Source organism: Sinohyriopsis cumingii, chromosome 14 (genome assembly GCF_028554795.1).
Source record: "Sinohyriopsis cumingii isolate HCF-2022 chromosome 14, ASM2855479v2, whole genome shotgun sequence".
Classification (NCBI taxonomy): Eukaryota; Metazoa; Mollusca; class Bivalvia; order Unionida; family Unionidae; genus Sinohyriopsis; species Sinohyriopsis cumingii.
The window spans coordinates 15423825-15443749 of NC_142974.1; the positions used below are offsets into that span (position 1 = coordinate 15423825).

At 40.5% G+C, this 19925-nt stretch overlaps 1 pseudogene; it reads right to left on the reverse strand.

Moving 5' to 3' along the window:
- Positions 1-13464: 13464 nt before the first annotated feature.
- Positions 13465-13893, reverse strand: LOC149783305 (protein BUD31 homolog pseudogene; annotated as a pseudogene).
- Between the last annotated feature and the right edge of the window lie 6032 nt (positions 13894-19925).

A 19925-nucleotide genomic window follows, 5' to 3' on the forward strand; every position in this document is an offset into this window, starting at 1 on the left:
TGAAAGAGTTGCAGTCGTTGCAAGAGTTGACCGTACTTTTGCGATTTTTCTGTTTCGGACAAATCTTGGCGATCCATCAAGGACTGCAATTCGTGTTGTAACTGGGACATCTCGCTCAAATTGGGATTTGGAGGTAAATGCGGGGTGCGTTGTTCTTGCCAACGATGGTATTCCATCCATCGTTTGTAAGGCACTAAAGCTAGTTTTCGTCCTTCCATGGGGTTGTCAGGGGTCGATTCTGAGATCTTGGGACTTCCGAAGGCCTTTTTATCTTGCTCCCACTAGTCCTCCCAACATGGTTCCCAAGACTCCTTTCAGTATGGGGCCTAACAAGAGAGGCAAAATGCCTCCACGTTGCACTAACATCTTCTTTTTTTGACGAATGGGAATTTTCTTTCGAACCATTTGGCGAAGAACGTGACGATGTTTGCTTAAGCATTGTTTCTGGTGTTTGGACAAAGGGATCGTGCCTTTCAAAACGTTCAAACAACATTCGCACACGGTATCGATGACCTCTTTGGAGGCCGTTTGAATGAGTTTTTTTCGTAGGGGTGGAGAAGCTTTGGACAGGACAGATAACATGTCCCCATGTTTGGCTAAACGTGGTGGTAGTCCTTTCCTTTTCTTTCCTTGGGGTTTTCTGGAGGGTGACATCTTTGCTTGTGGGTTCCGGGACATTCACCAAACAGACACTAACGTCGATGACTTAACACACACCCTTTTATCTTTTTTGGGACTATCGCTTTGTCATAAAGGTGACAATGTTTTTCCCAAAATCGCCAAGGAATCCTCCCCTTTGTTGACGCCTCTTTTTCTTGGAACGACTGTGTCTTTTCTTAGGGTAATGTCGATGCTTGGCTAAGCGCTTTGTCGGATGACGCGTATGCCTTTGTCTCTTTCTTTTTTTGGCTTCTTGGAGGTGACATCTTTTACAAGTTCACTGATACCCCTACTTGGTCACAGGCCTTTTTTATACTGGAACGCGTCGCCACTGATTGTCTTTACGTCGTATCAGTTTGAGGACAGGCATGACACGTCGTGCAGGGGTACGCAACGGACTAAATCGAGCCAGTTCTTGCTTGGACAAATCCAGTAAACTTTGTAACATGCCCGATCTTTCATGGACTTTGATTTTGGGAGAAGGTACTTTGTGAGCAGCAGCCACTGCTACTAAATTGGAGGGTCCTGCCACTGGGGAAGTTCTTTTGGGGGTCATCAACGGAGAAGTTCTTGGTGTGATCAACGTCTCCAAGTACTCTTCAGTTCCTCGTGTCATCAACGGAGAAGTGGACAAACGTGAGGATGCCGCAGACGCAGTCACTGCCGTGGCAGATCGTGGTTTGCGAGTGTAAGGTTGCGTCCTGGCCGAAGTGCCTCTCTTGCGACTAGTTTTCTTCTGTGGGCTTTTCTTTTTCTGGGGACTTTTTCTCTATTTCTTTTTCTGAGGACTTCTTTTCTTTTTCCGGGGTGGTGTCTGGTCAGAAGAGGGTCCTGCCACTGGAGAAGTTCTCCTTGGGGACCTGGTCTTTTTCTTTTTCTTCTTGGGGCTTCATTGGACTTTTGTCTTGGGTATAACTTTGGGGGCATTAGGATCCCATCTTAAGAGTGAGCGAATGATGACCCCTCCTAGAGTACCGCTCCCTCCAGGTTTCAAAATGATTTGTTTTTTGGTTTGAGTGTCGATGCGGGGATCGGCCAGTTGGACCAAAGCGACTTTGTTTCGATCGAAAAAGCGTTTGGTTTGATGAGGAATCTGAATGATTCCTTGGAGTAATTGACGTGCCGTCACCGTGAACCATCGTAAGACTTCTTTGAGACTAGCTTCTAAGACACGGCCTCGTGTTTGTGGATTTTTTTCTCGACTGATGCCATACAAGGCACGAATCAATTTGACGGAAAGATGCGACTGAAGGGACGTCATGTTCACACTGTGTGTGTGACAGACGAAAAGGGTCTGAGGTTTTTATAGATTTTTTTATGGGGAGTGAAATGAAGTCGAGGACGGAGACGTGTACAGGACAGGCCCTCCGTCTTGGCACCAGTGGTGAAACAAGTGGGTACGAAATCGCAAATCCTCGGGGCTCGTAGGTTTCAAATCGACGAGTAAATAGGCGTGTGGCGTTTGAGTGGCATCGTCGTACGCCTGAGTCAGCCAAGGCGTTCCTAACTGTTTGGCTAAGACTTGCACTTGCGATTTATCTCGAGGGCTTTTAAACACGACCACGTAATGCGCATTGAGACTGATGGTGCGATGGGCTTTACTTTGTTGAAACAAATTTTGGGTGATGTAAACGACACTGGCATTACGGTGATGCCCTTTGCGCGTGAACCACAATTTAATTTCTTCTTCGTCTTCTCCTAACATGTCGTCGAAAATGACCAAATGGGTTTGACGGGAGTCAGAGACGATGCCGTCGTCTTCTTTAGGAATGCCTTCCACAAACACGATGGAATCGTCTTGACTTTCTCGCAAGAGGCTGTACGCCGATTGCCACTCTTTGTAACACCACACGATCCGCTGAGGTGGTCGATCGATCAAATGATGTTTATGTTCGATCAAACGTTTGACGAATTCGGTTTTGCCTGAACCGCTAGGTCCAGCAATGAGCATGTTAAAGGGATGGCGAAGATACAAAGCCTCCCAACTGGCACGATCTAAGTGTTCGTCGATGACTTTGACAGTAGAGGAAGAGGGAGCAGAGACAGCAGAGGTAGCCATAGTGTGAGGAATGTCACTTGTGACACGAAAACAAACAAGACAAGAGTTTATATACTTTTTCAGAACACGTTTATTGAATGTTTTTTTCAAACATGAATACGAAAGACAAAAATACATAAAAGCCAAAGGCTTAAGTACAAGGATAAAAGGCACATGATAACTATGAACGTGGAATAAAAACAAGTGTCTGTACAACAACATGTTTTGGGTAATGTTCTAACCAGTTCTATAGTAGGGGGTAAGGTCACACTAGTGTCCTCCCGAAAGGGTCTTTCAGGTCTGTCCACGACAGTCCTGTCCTGGGTGACGGGTTCTTCTGGCACCGTCACTAACACGGGTTGAAAAGTAACTTTTTTCCTTGAACAACTCTCGTGCATACTGGGCCACTTCTTGGGTCCAAGCCTCAAAACCCCATTCTTTCCAGGCACGGACATCTGTCCAATGAGGATGTAAGTCACAAGCTACACACACATCATCATACGCGTCTTGGGTAGCTAAAAGTTGACGAATCTTTTTTTCCTGTTTAGGTCGAGAAGTATCCAGATGAAAACGCAAGGCTTTGAGCAAAAGGAGTTTTTCGTGACCATTTAAGGCCATGGAGGTATGGTAAGTACTGATCGTAAAGAGTCCACAAAGAATCGGCTGGTAAACGAAATCCCAGAAAACAAGTCACTAAGACACACACCACTTGTCGTCCCAAATTGAATGGATACAGTTCTTGTAATAATTGATGGTAATGATCCACGGTTTGAATATGGTCGTTCAGTTCCTTCCACGGAATCTGTTCAATGATATGTGACATAAGCCGTGGCATGGCAGCCTAATTTTATAGTCTCTTTGTTTCGGAAGCAATACAGATCTCGGTAAATCCTTTCTCTCAACTCCTCAGGCAAGCCCAAAATGTTCTCTTGTAAAGTATCCATAAGTATATATACTGTTTTTGGAATCGTTGGGTGGTGGCCAATAGCCTCGTTTAACTTTGTGCCTAATGTAATATCCACTCATAATCGGTCTTCTTGTACTTTGGAACAGAGCATAATTTAAAAACGAATGAATCACTTTGAGTTTGCGTTTCACTTGTATTTTGATCAGTTCTCGGTAAATGCGTTCTCTCAACTCCACAGGCAAAGCACGAATGTTCTCTAACAAAGTATCCATGAATAGGTCAGTCCGTACAATTCACAAACGTAATCCACATAGTGAGTAATTTCTGACCACTGCTATTCAGGGTAACGTCCAAGAATGTCACTGAACTCTTTTGATGTAAACGGTCTAAAGCGATATAATAGGATGAATGCACCCTTGACCCAAAGAAATCTAACACACTGGTTGACTTTTTTCACTTTCCTCTTATGAATTTCTCGACACAAAAGTTCTACAGTGACCCATTGAGATTTCACTCTGGCAAACCCCTGCCAAACTTCCTTGTAAATCTTCTCTTGCAGTTCTTTAGGTAATGATTCAATATCGTTTTTGAAATGAAGTTTAAATACTGGTCTCGGTGATGTCCAACATTTGACTCCTAGCCAATCTGGTTTCTTCTTCGTCAACGACATGGTAAGTTACTTCAATGTCTCGGTCCCACTAAGGGTAAGTAATGCCAATTCGGTGACCATCGAGCATGTTCAACGTAGGCCGAATCTTGCGGTTCCCAGTGGTGAAGTGACACACCGCAACTGAAGCACTTGACTTTATCTCCTTCGCCCAAGTAGAAAAATCCGGCTCTGGCTAATTCTTCGGGGGTCGGTCCTCCCAGATACTTTGGCCATTTTCCTTTGAACGATTGAAGACGATTTTCAAAGTCGCAGTATTCCGACAAACGCACAGGAAACGAATATTCGTCTTTCACAGGTTCGTTTCGATGAGGGTTGGGTGACATGAACAGGAGTTTGCTCAGGGCTGGATGACATCCGTAGGGGGGTAGACGTGAAGGTGAACATTCCCCTTTAAAACGAAACTCAGTAAAATGTCCAAGAGGACGAGCGGCATCGCTTTCGCATCCCTCAGGTTTGACATGCACAGCATCCCTTTCCATGATAGGGGTAGGGACACTAAAGTTCCCATGATGCTTTACGGCATCGCTCAGGTCATAACGTACAGCATCGTACCCATCGCAAGGCTCACAATCGCATTCCACTTCAGAAGCCTCACACTTGAATTGTGCCTTTCTAAACAACTTGTTCTGTGTTTCTCTGAAAGACAATATTCATCTTGTTCGCTCGGTCTTGGTAGTCCCAATGAACTATCGATCTTGCCTAGGGATCCTTTTTATATACAGACCAATACCGACGTGACCGTACGGCAACGTAAAGTGATTGGGAAGTCTCACTCGCTTCTGGTACACGATTTGACAGACTTTTTCCAAGGGTCGACTGACGATGTGGTGAGTGGGTAAACGTACAATCTTGTTCGGTTGATAGGTGGTCACTTTAAAGTTTCCATCCTCTCCCGATTGCAAGGCTTCTTTCAATACCCCAAAGTTGACCACTCGACTGGTACGATGATTCAGAGTCAGTCCTTTCACTTTGCACGTCGTGTGCACTTCTCCTTGTTTGTCACGGTATTCGTAGCCGTAATTTTTGGGACCGCCACTGACGAAACTTAGAATCTTGTCGTCGGGATGCTCGTCTATCCAGGCTCCTAAACGGTCTCCTTCGATGTCAGGGTGATGTTGAATCGGGTGATGGATGTAGATGCAACTGTCCGTGTCAAAGTACAGGACGCGTTCTTCTAACAGTTCTAAAGCTTCGTACAATTTTAAGCGAGCATGAGCTGTCACGTAAGCCGCAATGATGACATTTCCAAAAGGGTCGTCTTGTACAAAGTCCAGATCTTCTTCGTAATTGACCAAGATCAAATCCTCTCGAACGACGTCCATGTATTTGGTTTTGTCGTGAATCATCTGGAAGTAGCGGGAAGGTTCTGTCAAATATTCCGTCTTGGGTAAACACGGTCGTTGTGCCATCTTTCCCCACAAGCAATTTAACATCACTTTGGCAAACGATCGCCTGCCTTCGTTTTTCTCGATGTGGTCTAAAGAGATGCCTTCTTGTTCCCGGTATTTCTCTTTGAATTGTATTTGGTCTTCGGGAGTGTGACACCAGGAAGGATAGCCGCTGGCTTCTTGTTTCAGTTTCAAAAAGGCATCCACGTTGTCAGCGAAAATGCCTTTCTGACTGGGATCACCCTTGTGGTATTGTTGTGTCTTGGGAAAGTGGCAAATTTCGTACACTTCTAACAGTTGGTATCCCATGTCCAGAGCTTTGAACAATTCTACGCTAACCCAGGTTCCCGTCAAGGCCCGTTCTTCCTGGCTGTGCTGACAAGGTTGGTCTTGGTTGCACGTTTCGGCACAAGTACGGCACAAGGGAAACATCAGTTTGCCTTGACAATGGTAAGGTAAGACGGGATGGTATAGGTTCGTGCGAGGCAAAACTTTGCACTTGATCAAGCCTTCGTATTGTCGAATGTTTTTCAGGTCGATGTGTTCCGTCAGCAATTGTGGGTGCCCTACAGGAAAGCGACAATATTTGCACACGTAGGGATACAGCGAACACACGTCCAAGTATTTGATTTCTTCTCCTTTCTCTTCGTCGGCTTGGTACAGCAAACAGGTGGCATTGGTCCTTCCTCCGTACAAACTATCCCTCGGGTTCAGCGGGTCCATGAACTGGTAACTTTCCACGAGGCGTTTAAACTCGGGATCGGTTTTCATACGGTGATCGTACTCGTGTTCCCACATTTCCACCACTTGGTATCCTTCCTGTTCTAACTTTAGGCGTCGCTGACAAGTTGCCTGGTACAAGTCTTCCATGGTTCATTGTAAACGCTGATTTTTAGTGCTACGGTCAGGGTAACAGACGGGACATCCGTGAAATAAGCAACCGTTAAACTCGTACACGATCTTGGGGTTTTCTAAGTCCCAGCCATCGACCGAATACGTTCCGATGGTCTTTTCGCCTCCTCCGTTACGGGCATGCTGAATCCATTTGTCTTCCTTGTCGCACAAGTAATGTAACCAACGTAGGGCTTTGACCGAGTATTGACGTTTGACATAGTGGGTCGTTTGAGGGCTGATGACAGCCACGGTGTTTTCAGGCATGAATCGTTGTCGATACACTAAGGAACACGCTTTGGCAATGGTGCAAGCTTCTTTCAAAGGATCGACCCCTCCGTGTTCCATGAACAGTTCTCGAAATTTTCCACAGCAACGTCGTAAAATGTCCACGTCGGAACGACAATACTTTAGCATTTCTTCCTGAAAGTCGAAAGGGTCCGAGGCGTGAGTCTGGTACCAAGCGTAGAAAGCTTCTCGTTGTTCGGTACGCATGTTGTCGGGGTCGTAATAGTGAGCCTCAGGTAAATGGGGTAGAACGGCGTGTTGATTGGCTTCCGTATTGAAAAAGTGTGGAAAGTACCCTTTAGCCATTTCTGTCATTCCAAACGTTTTAGGCATTCGGCTCAAAGGCATGGCCAAATAGCTCATCGAATCTTTAAACTGTACTTGTCCCACTTGCATGAAAATGATTTTGGCTCCGTTCAAAGTGACTTTAGGACGTTCGGTGCCATGTTCCGTATAGTACCTCAAAAGAAACTGTCCATCGTATCCGGAGAAATTGTGAGCCATCACTGTGGCATGACGATGACAATCTCCGTAACGTTCGATGTCCTCTTGGCTCCACGTCTTGTCGATGGGGTCTAAGACCCATTGGGCAAAATCGGCTAATGTGTTCGGTCCTCGAAAGATTTTTTCACGCCCTCCGGGAATTTTGCTGCAGTGAGGGCAATGACTGAAGATAGGTTCTTGAATGCACTTCTCGCACGCTCGATGAGCCACGCAGAAATTAGGAATGTGAATGCCGGTCTCTTGCATGCATTCGAAATCGAAAAAGATGAAATTGCCTTTCTTCTTGTGACCGTCCTCTTTCTCTGGTGGGGGTTGGTATTTTTGCACGTAGCATTCGTGTTCCAAGTCCACGATGTGGTGACAAATGTGACATTTTTTCTTTCCTGAACATACGTGTGCCTTGGCATTATTGTTAAGTATGCCTTGTCCACACGTAGGGCACAATCTCAGCAGTTGACAAGCACATTTCTGCTGTGAACCTTGTGTTTTCAAATGTTGTTGGTAACAGGTAGGGCTGACAAACGTGCGCAGACAAGTTGAACAAGGCACTGGTTCTTCGCTCAGACAGGGTGGAGAGGCCAAACACCCTGGGCATTTCCATCCACAATGCTTGTGTTGCTCTCGATTGTTAAAACCATAATCACATTTCTCACAATAATAACTGTATCCCAGGAATCCGGTGATACTGGTAATGGTATCGAAATGTTCATCGTGATAATAGACATGAATGTATTTTCCGTCCTTAAAATGTTGGCCTCGAAACAACAGAGGCCCGCGCATTTCTTGAGGGTGCACTTTCAAGGTGTATCGTGGAGCTAGGGCATCTTGCAATTTTTGCATCTCAGGAATGCCACAGGGTGTGTCTTTGGACAGTCCGGCTTGTTGTAACAGGAGTTCTGCTTCATTTCGTTGTTTGGCTCGATCGGATCGTTGAATAGTTTTCCAGGTTCTTTTCCATTCTACCGTGTCGTTCTTGTTGGCATAGGTTCGTCCCACCACGATGGCACGGGCTAAACACATCTGGTCTTAAGGGTTGTGAATTCGGACGAGACTTGTTTTGGTGTTGCGAAGGTCGTCCACCAATAACATCTTTTTGCGTCCTGTCCCTTGAGGAAGAGAGACGTGGGCCATTTTCAGTGTGGCTTTACCATCGGTGATGTCAAACTGGTCATTAGATTGTTGTACGTGTTGAATCTTGTCCATGATTTTGGAAGGGGTTAGTTCTGCGGGTCTCCTAAACTCGATCCAAACAGGGGATTTCAAACCGTCGTGATCTATGGATAGTGTCAAGCGATCGTCTTCTTTGGGTTGACATTGTCGCTTGAGTGCGGTGAGCAAAGAATCCCACATCTCGGTGATGAACCTTTCTGCTTTCTCCAAGGGTACGTCGGCCTTGAAATCTTTAAACTTCACCGTGTAGGTGTAAGCTGTGGTTCTAAATTTTCTAGAGGAGCGCTTTTCCGTCTCTCGAATGGAATAGTATTTTTCAGGGTTGACTAAGGGTGACGAACTTGGTTTAGAGGTTTCAAATTCTGGTTCACTCATGTCCTCTTCAAAATCACTGGCATGAATTTGTGCCAAGATTTCAGCTCTGGTACGAGGCGATAGATCACGTTTCTGCCTCTTACTTTCTTCTTCTCTCTTCTCGAATGAATGGGATCGTTTCATCTTGAGTGAAAAACGTCAAATGACTCAAGTTTAAACACCATAAACTAATTTATAGTCATGGCAGACCAGCGTATATAAAAGGGTGTGTGTCTTGTTCTTTCACTATTCATTTCACTCTCAAACCGAGCACAACGATGGAAGAGACTAACCAAATCGAACGTTTCGTCAGAGCTTTGCGAGGGGTCATTAGAAAATTCTCTTCAGACCAGCCGACGGACTACTCTCCTTCCTTTCGAGATAAAAGTCAGGATACTTGCTATATCTGTCAGAAGAAAGGGCATTGGTCTTCAGAGTGTCCAGACCGTCAAAAAAAAAAAAAAAACAGGGGCTAAAAAAGACAAAAGTCAAGATACCTGTTATTATTGTAAAGAAAAAGGACATTGGTCTCCAGATTGCCCAAAAAAGAAACAAGAGGAGTCAGAAGAAAAGAAGGATTCTTCAGAAGAAGAGAGGGATTCTTCAGAGGAAGAAGAGGAAGAAAGGATACAATTCTATTTACAAGAGGCAAAGAAACAGGAGAAGAAAAGAAGAAGGGAAGAAAATGAAGAAAAAACGGTGAAGAAATTCAACAAACAGAGAGACTAAACAAGGAGAAAGAAAAAGTCAATGAACTTTTTATTAAAGTGTTGTGTTGTGAATTGTGAATTGGATTGTAAAAAAATGGAGAAAAGAATAAATTAATGATATAAGGTAAGTGTCTTTGAGTTTTGATTTTAAAATAAGAAGCTACACTCACGCACTCATACACAGACACGTACTATAAGGGTAAAATGGGTGGGGTTCATTTTTGAGTTATTGGCAATTGAAATTGTATTTCTTTTCGAGAAATGTGGGTGGCCCTGAAAAGGGCCTTTTTTGGTGTAGGGGTGAGTTTAAGCAATCAACTTTAACTGCCTTAAGCCTTTGCCACGGCCAAGGCCTACTTCTGAACTGCGTAATGTTGATGATGATGATGATTGGGTTGAAATCACTAAGGGTGGTACGGCAGGCTTAGTCACAGGGTTGACGTGTTTAGCTCGGGAAGGTCGTATTCTCTTCGGTCGTGATAAAGAAGTCTGATACATTTGTTTCAGACTTCTTAACTCCGCTAAAATGTCCAACAGTACCGTGACCGTTTGATTTTCACCCTCTTGTTTCTTTGCTGCTACTTCTTCTTGCTGTTGTTGCTGTTGTTTTTTTTTACCTCTTCTTGTTGCTGTTGCTGTTGCTGTAGGAGAAAAGCTTGTTCCGCTTCCTTTTGTCGTTGCATAAATTTCTCCAATTCTTCTTTCTGTCTCTGTCTAAAATTCTCCACTTGCGGTAATGAAGAAGGTAACGAAGGTTCCGGAACAAATTCTTGCGAGGTAAGAAAATCCACAAAATCCCAATGTACCTCTTCTGAAAGTAAGTCCGGGTCCCCTTGGGCAGTCTCCCCTGCTGGTGCACCCCAATGGATCGTTTTCTGAGTTTCCGTCATGTTGAATCACTGTCGCATAGATTGACTGCACACAAGCGCTAGCGAATCTATATAGACTACGTGACGTCACAAACTGCTCTCTTCGGATTGGATGCGAGCTGACTGAATTTTGTAACGCGTGTTCGGATTGGTGAATGAACTCAATCCGTTTCAATCCTACCTCTGCCTATAAATAAGTGCAGTTCACTACATTGATTCACCTGTTCTCGTCGCTTCAAGATGTGGACCACAGTTGAGTCATCCACCCTTGTGTCTTCCATGATGTTTCGGACAGACTTGCTCATGTATGTCCGATCCAAGTGGACCGTTGTCCACAGGACAAACACAAGTCTGCGGATACGTAGGATCTACGTTGAAAGACAAGGATGCCTGAAAAGAGTGCTGATTTACGGACTAACAGTGAGACGCAGCCTAAGAACAAGAAGAAGACCAATGCGGTACCCTTTATGTTAATGAATACATTAACATAAACCCAAAGGCCCTTTTCAGGGCCAGCCATATTTCTCGAAAAGAGATAGCCTTTCAATTGCCTACCCCTTTTTTTAAATTTAAATTTAAATTTAAATTTAAAAAACTTTTTTAAAAAAAAAAAATCCCATGTTCAATTCCCCTTGTCCCTAGACAAGCCCAAACTCTATTCCCCATGTTAATTTCCCTTGTCCCTAGACAGACCCAAACTCTACGTTAAATTCCCCTTGTCGCTAGATTTGCCCACGATTTTTCTCCATGTTAAATTTCCATTGTCGCTAGAGTTGCCCAGGGGTCTCTGTAATGCTAATTCCCATTGTCGCTAGGGTGCCCCACTTAACTACTATCCCGAAATTCATTGTCCGGAAATACTCTTTTAAGATGACAAGCTTAGGGATATGATACGACACACTTTTTAAAAATGTAAATATTGCCTGTTTGTATATAAGAATGCATTTCTATTTGATAGCAATATACATGATTACGGTTCCGCTTCAGTATTATGTCTTTCGATACAAGCAAGGGAACTTCTAGCCTTAGTTTTATTTTCGTTCTATAAGGCACTTAATTTCAAGTTTAATATATGTATTGTTTCAATGAAGTAAATGTCCTTATCGACAGTTAAATCAGATTATTATCTTGAATATATATGATGACCAATGTTGACAAAGGTTTGTTAGGGACTCATAATGGTGGCGCAAGTGCGATCGCATTGCATTGTGGGCATTTGCGTACTCAATCGTGACGTCGGTGATAGCAACCCATACTGAGTCATAGGGGACAATGATCACTGCTCATAGATGTGATGATCATTATATTCTACTATGTGTGTGTGTGTGTGTGTGTGCGTGTGTGCGTGTGTGTAATGTCATGATGTAACTTAATTGCAGCAGTGCTGACCCGAAATCACTGTCCCCTATCCACGTTAGACATATCTCTATAAAATATACATTTATAGAAGTGTAGTTGTTTGGATTGTGATTATGTTAGGTATGAAATCAGTGCCATGTCAACATATCTTATATTGAGCCCTAGGGGACAATGATCACTGCTCTCAGATTTGATGATCATTACATTCAACTATATGTGTGTGTGTGAATAATTTCGAGATGCATGTTAATTGCAGCATTGCTGACCCCAAATGACTGTCCCCTATCCACGTTAACCATATCTATATACAATATACATTTATAGAAGTGTAAGTTTGAGTTTTTTTAAGTTAATTAGGGACAGCCGATTGAGATAATATTTTGTCTGTTAAGGTGGGCTACGCTGTACTCTAACACCTAGATTTATGCAAATGTTACCAGGGGATGAATTTTGACAAGTGCTACACAATGATTATCAAACGGAGGACACTGTGACCCATATTTTATACTTGAAGCATTTCTTTCAAATTTTTAAGTTGATTTCTCGAGCTCTGTGCACGCTAGAATCCTTAAACTAGAGGATTATTTGCATATCTTTTAGCAACACACATTTACAAACAAACGAAGTACACTTTGCCATACGTTCCACGTTGTAGTGGCTTAGGCTATGTTTTCGCATTTAGCTTATAGCGGATAAATTGTTTTGTATCCTGAGTACATATTGTTACACCTATAATCCCGAAACTTAGCAAGGAAATACATTTTTATGAGTACTACCTGACCGATATGTTCCACTTCACAGACAATTGTTCAATCTTAATTATTATTCATGCCAGAATAATCAGTCTCTATTATTCTACGAGTACGATATACTTGCCACTGGATCATGCCGCCACAATAGTGGATCAAGCCGCCACAATGGTGGATCAAGCCGCCACAATAGTGGATCAAGCCGCCACAATGGTGGATCAAGCCGCCACAATAGTGGATCAAGCCGCAACATCAATCAAGTCCACGCCTTGACAGAGTGTAGAAGCTTCAGATTTAAGTGAGTTTTAAAATGAGTAAATACAATTAAGATGTAACCCTTGAAGGGATTGTTCCGTTTGTATGGATAGATCGAAGGACGCACGCACATACATGCATAGATTTATTTTAAATGTCATTGCAAATCGATCTGATAGTCATGTAAATGTAAATGAAATAGTCAACAATGAATAACATAGTGATGTATGCCTTGTTTACATTTATTGATCTGTCATTATGAAGTTTTCAAAATACACATACAGTTGAGCTAAATCTGAAGCATTCCGATTGTTATCAGTTACATATCAATTTATATGATTTTGATATCGTTACAAACGTATATGGCATTAATTGTTAGTTTCATCAGCGTATCAGTCGTCCGCCATAGGAATATTTGCAGGTCTATAAAATATTCGCAAAAAAAAATATGCCATTTAATAAAGAATAAATGTTACTGCACCAGACTGGTTTAAGTTTCAAACTAAGGTATCCCACGTGACATCACGTTAGTCAGTGAAAACTGAAAATTATAGTCAGCAAAATAATATGACGAATTGCTACTACGTTTCCAGTAACAAGTTTGTAACACTGTTTAAAAATAATGTTGTCGAACTTCAGATTTCCTCTAAAATCAGACTGAACAGCCTCTGCATCCACAGTGAACACACTCTACTATCACACCCTCTTCCAGTTTGGACTTCGGAACACGGCATACACAAATGGTATCAGGCTTGGTGTCCCGAATCTGAATACAGCGAAGACAGCAGAGATTTTCATAACCCGGTTTCTTCCACTCGGCGATCAGATTTTTATCTGCAATATTCCTCACTAAGCAGTACCCGAACAACTCCTTGCTAATGGCCTTTCTAGTGTAGAACAAGTCGTAAATGTATCTGGATTTTTGATGACGAATCTGAACTACAGGCCAAAGTGCTTCCACTTTTCTTTTGCCTCCACGTAGCTCTTGTTCGGCCGTACTAATTTTGTCGTCGAAGTCGTCCAGGGTTGGTTTGATCATATCCCATCCCTCCGGATATTTCCTTCTCCTCACATTCAGCATATTTTTGTGTTAGGTTCTGTATGACAATCAACAGAATGCACAGATAAAGATCTAAATTTTCAGTGACCTGTGTTGCATATGTTTAGTCGTTATATAGTAAAACAATTAATTAGACCCCAAACTGACCAATAGCCAGCCAGGTGGTTGAAGGTAGTTTCACCATAAGGCGAGTACCACCTGTCAAACTAATGACATCCGGGATGAGTAAATTGCAGTCTGGAAATTAATTTGAGTATATGGCATTCAGCAAATTTCTAAAATAGTAGGAGAAATCAAAATAAGTAATCTTTTCTAAATGTAAACCTGTCATGATGATGTTAATAATAATAATAATTCCGTGATTGCTATAAAGATTATGAGTATGTTAATTATAGAGGTGATGTACTAAAATCTATCATTTACTATAGGAAGGAAGTAAGGAAATGAGACGTTTACGTATGTACCTTCATATCTACTGATCTACCTAAACAAACACATACATATCAACTTCATTGCAACATTGTTATGTTATTGTGGTTTTATGGGCCTATGCCCTATATTACCGAAAAACTACTGACATGCATATAAGCATACATACATACAGACAGACAGACAGACAGACTTATTTGAAATATCAGAGTAACATTTATTTTATTCGATGGCAATTATCTGGTTTACAACCTGCTTATTTCTATTATTGTTACTCTTATTATCGATAACATCAATGCATGTTTACAGTTTACATTTAGCGGACTTTTAGAAATTTCGTTTATGTCACATACCCAAATTAGTTTTTCGCAATAAATGTGCTCATGCCGGATGTCAAACAATAGACTGTAATTAGTGCAACACGTGGTACGCACCATATGGCGATACTGCTAATATTTGAATACTCCTACTGACTATTAACGAGTTTGTTGTCTAATCGGTTCCTTTACTCAAAAAATTACCTTAGCTTATGCATGGAATCTGACATAATATTAATATGTATATTTTAATTAATAGTTTGTTTCTTACTTCTAATTTTTTTTAAATTTCATTATATGCTATTGTAATATAACAGTTTACTGGACTTGACCTTTCCCAAAATTGAGTCCATTTGTGCTTGACCTAACTGACTTTTTAAATTTTTTATTTCATTTAATTGAACAACCGGGGCCCCGAGTGGCCGAGTGGTCTACAGCGCTCTCCGTTACGGATCACTGCCATCTCACCTCTGACTGCGTGGGTTCGAGTCTCGGATTCGGCTAATATTGGTATGTGAGAAAGCTTGCCAGTAACTTCTCGTGGGTCGGTGGTTCTCGCCGGGTTTTTTCCGGGTTCTTCCTCCACCCTTAATACTGGCCGCCATGTATAACCTATCGTGTGCTGAAAAATGGCGTTAAACCCTACACCAACAACAACAAAATTGAACAACTAAAAATAGCTTCATTATTCCCTAAGTGTAAAAGCATATTACCAAATTATTGTTCAGGTAAAAAGAAGTGGTATAAATATACTGATTAGGGCCAGGGTTTTCGGAAATTCCCATGGGAATTGTACAGGTTATTGTTCTGTAAGTAAACAATGTTCATCAGAAGGTTATTTTCCATTAGATTTTGGTTGCTTTTAGAAAATGCTAATGTGACCTGGGGTCAAGCAGAGAACTATATTATCTTGTGATTGTGAGGATTTGACCAGTTGTGCTTTAAAATCTGGCATTTTAACTTGTATTATGTTGTGTCCAATTTGGGCTGAATGTTTTTTTCTTCAAAATATTGAATTAAAGTGATTATTTTCTCTGGAAATACAGAAGTGCTCTGATATTGTTCTTCGACAAAGACTGGAATTTCTACTAAATTTAAAACTGGAATAATATTTCTTTTATTTAAGAAGAACTTGTTGACACATCAGTACTTCGCTGACCAAAAGAGAGACGTCTTCGATTTCCATCTTGAATTTCATCGGAACTTGAACTGAGATTCACTTATAACATTTCATCGATAGGAATTGTGTTTATAATTCTTGGATTATTTTTGGATTTAATTCGCAATACAGTAAGTTATTTTTTCTTCTTCTCATTTTTCACTTTGTATTCCATGGAAATAAATTATGAAATTTTGCTAAGCTTATCTGTTGTTTTCACTCTTTTCTGTTACCTTTTTAAGAGCATATACTCGTAACACTACAAAACACTACTATACATGCATGATCAAACAGTAGAAATGGGACTAGGTTAGATTAAAAAGGATCAGGAAGCAATTTGTGAGCACATTGAAGTCTGTTGGATAGCGTAAATACATGACTATGTCGGTGTGTATTTCTGTATTTCTAGCAACCGTGACGGAACTACTAATCCTTGAATGATCTGGATGGCTATTAATCAGATAGGTGTCTAATTGCCCTCTATACTAAACAATTACCAAATACATAAAATAAATAAATAGGCAATAGGTTTTTTTTTTATCCCCAACTTGTAGGGCCGGGCATGAAACGAGGCTTAAAATGAGGAGAAGCGGAAACAAAGGTCTGGAGGAAATGGAGATCATGAACAGAACCACAGAAGCGTTGGAGCAGAACCTGAGAAGCTGAAAGACAACGTGGAAGTACTTTGGCCAGTATTTCAGATTTATTTTTAGAAATATAGATACGTGCATCGACTTATTCAATACGTATGATGAACACTATTCGTTAAGAAATGCAAGACTACTGTTTTAGAGATGAATGTCGCAGACAAAATCTGATCGCCAAATAGAAAAAAGCAAGATTATGAAAACTTATGCTGTGTCAAAACCTGAGTCAAAACTTGTATCTCGTTTCCTTAAATCCAAGCTAGAACAGGGAAAGATTGCAAAGTGCTTTCACAGTGGATCTACAGGTTGTTCCGAATGATGATGCATTTCTGAATCGAGAGCATATGTGAAGTTTGACAACCGTGCATATAAATAGTGTTACAAATTTATGACAGAAAACTTATCAACAATTTATCAGAGCATTGTGTTGACTTAGAAAGGCGTAACTGACAGATGTGATGTTTTTGTCACGTATGATAAATTGATTTGAACATGAAATAATTTCGAATCCGTCAACAACATGCAGCACATAAGCAATGAAATAAAAAACATACGGAAGAATGTAATATAACTTCTCGTGTCAACTATGTATAATATCCCTTGATTGTTATGTGTTTTTGAAATATGTTATAGATTACAATAGTAATTCTTCCAATTCTGGACGACTGATGAATTAAAGTTTCTAAATTTTTTCCCAGTAAGCTTCAGGACTAACTCATAACCCATTCCGATGCATTCCTTAACCGTATCATAATCACCACTTTGTTGAACTGACAGTGAACGGTAAATATCACTAGATTTACCAATGAATACACTTTGTAATCATTGTGTCCAATGCTCTCTTCGCCATTTGAAATTTTCAGCAACTTTTTCCAAGTAAGAAAAATATTTGTATATATCTTTATCTCTAAATGGGGGCACTAATCTAATATTCTTTGCAATATCAAAACTTAAATTTGTATTTGAAGTGGGTATATGCTTTTCATTGCTAGCTCCATGTTTTAAATACTAAATTGATATTAACTCTCTTCAGCTCTCTTTGCATTTTCGTTTTCAACTGTCTCTCTCTTTCTCTCTGTCTTTATCTTGCATGTGTCCGTTTTGTAATTGCATTTGTCTTTCTTTCTCTTTTTCCACTAGTAAATGCATTTGTTTCTTTCTCCCGTTCCTCTCTCTCTCTCTCTCTCTCTCTCTCTCATATTGCAACTGCATTTATTTTTCTTGTAACTGCATTTGCATTTGTTTTTCATCTTTATATTTCTGAAATTCCAGCTTCCTCAACTCCAAATTCATCTTGTAATTTTAATTTCTATACTTTTATGTCAGAGTCTGTTACAGACTTACTGATCGCAACCAAAGCACTTTTATCCAAAACATTCTGTTCTACCAAATACTGAACCAAATATTTTTTATTTCTTGTTTCCTTAAGGAAGCCTTTACCTCAGAAAGATCGTATTTTTGGCACGTTGAATACATTCTTCATTTTTGAAAAGATATAATTGCTCCTGGGTAGGATTTGATAGAAAGGTTTCAACTTTTGATGGCATTTTTAAAAAGCTCGCCGATTTCACTCCGATTTCAAACACTCGGGGAAATCAAACTTCAAAAAACAAAGTTTTCTGAAATTTTTAGCCGAAATTCTAAATCATCCTTTAAGAACCACCAGTTCTTAAGTTACTTGCAAGGGCTCGAATAGATTAGTATTCTAAAACAATGGTTTAAAACCTGCATACTGCTCAAAACAGATGCCAGTATGAGGGTCACGTGATCATGTTTCAACGTGGCCCTGACAAAATCCAATCATTTTACTCGAAGAATAAAATTTTTAAAAAATGGTGTACTTCACTAAATAATATTTACAAGACTAGGGTCACGTATTCAACAGAGCCTCAAACCTCAGCCTTATTATTCCCACAATAAAAATAACTTGTTTACATGACTGTTACTAATTTTGAATTATGGTCTGGAACCATTTCAGGCTTAGGTGTTTATAAGTGAATCAGTCAAGGTCAAACTATTTTATGAAGAAAACAAATCCACATCACGTAAACAAGATTATAGTATACTAGCATGTACAATAAAATTTTTTTAAAAAATCTGACAAACAAACAATACAATTAAAATAAATATGAATTAAATTAGATAAACGTAACACACATGCATACAACATTATTTCTGTTGTAATATGGAAAGTGTTTTATCTCAACTTCAACACAAAGAATAATGATAGACAATAAACATCGATAACAACAACAACAAATTATCTATGTTAACTTAGTTGAAACCTCCTAAATAGCTTTAAAGTTCAGTAATTGCAGAAGTGATGAACAGGGTTCTATGACAGTACAAGTATTTATAAAGTTAGTGGATAGGCATAAGATTATAGTACCTTTTTTCTTATTGTTTAGCTAAGGTCTCACTGAATAGTTTCGTATTTGTATACCTCCTTAATATTTAAGGTAGAAGGTATGAACATAATTAGCACAAGTCTAGCACTCACAAATTCACACAGAAGCTAAATCTATAATTTAGTTTAGATTTACTTTGATTTAGGCTTGGGAATGGGTTGGAGTGTTGGTGACTGCCTGTCACAGTTAGACGTAACTTGGGCTGCAAATTAGCAGCCGAGTTGGCTTACGTATTTACGTGTGTCTTCTACTGAGGTAAATATCGAAAATCTGGATGGTAGTGGGGTGATGAAACGCGTGTAATTTCTTATAGTACTAAACTGTACAATTTACGGGTTGGTGGCTGTGTTGTTTTAGTATAAAAGCCACCAGTTGCGTTAGAAATTAACCTGATTGTCGCATTCAAAGTCTCACATGTAGGTTTTCTACAAAAATCATTAGTTTGTTTTTATTTGTATTTTCATTGTCAAATTATTCTAATTATTCTGCAATAGGTCATTATCGGATGAAAATTCACCAGATAAACTGTCCAGTGAGACCCAAGCAGTTGTTATCTAATGTTTGGGTCTAAAGGGAGATAATACGTTTTGCAACGTGTAATATGACAGCGTAGATCTCAACAAGTTTTCTACCGGACAATCAAGGACATGGTTTCGGGCGTGTGTATCGTCAGATTTGGAAGAAAGATACACTCCAAAATCGCTAACAAATGTCCAAGCATGTAAACTGGGGCATTCCTACAAATCATGATTATACGTTTTTCTAGGCTAAAATAGTTTGGAGAAGCAAGATTTTACCAATTTTCCAATTAAGAACGTACTCTGTTGGAGGCTTGTCCTCAGTACGTGGGTGTGTAATCGCATGAATGTCCCAGGTTTACACCAAATATAACGCACATGCACACGCACACACATACGCGCACCCACCCACCCCCACACACACAACCACCAGCCATTCTTTCCAATACAGGCCTGCTACTGTGTATAACTTTATTTTTATAGGTGGTTATATTTTTCATGCTTAATAAACATTTATATTGCGTTTTCACTTTTTTTAGTATGTACGCTTTTGTACATATGTCAAGTTCTTACAT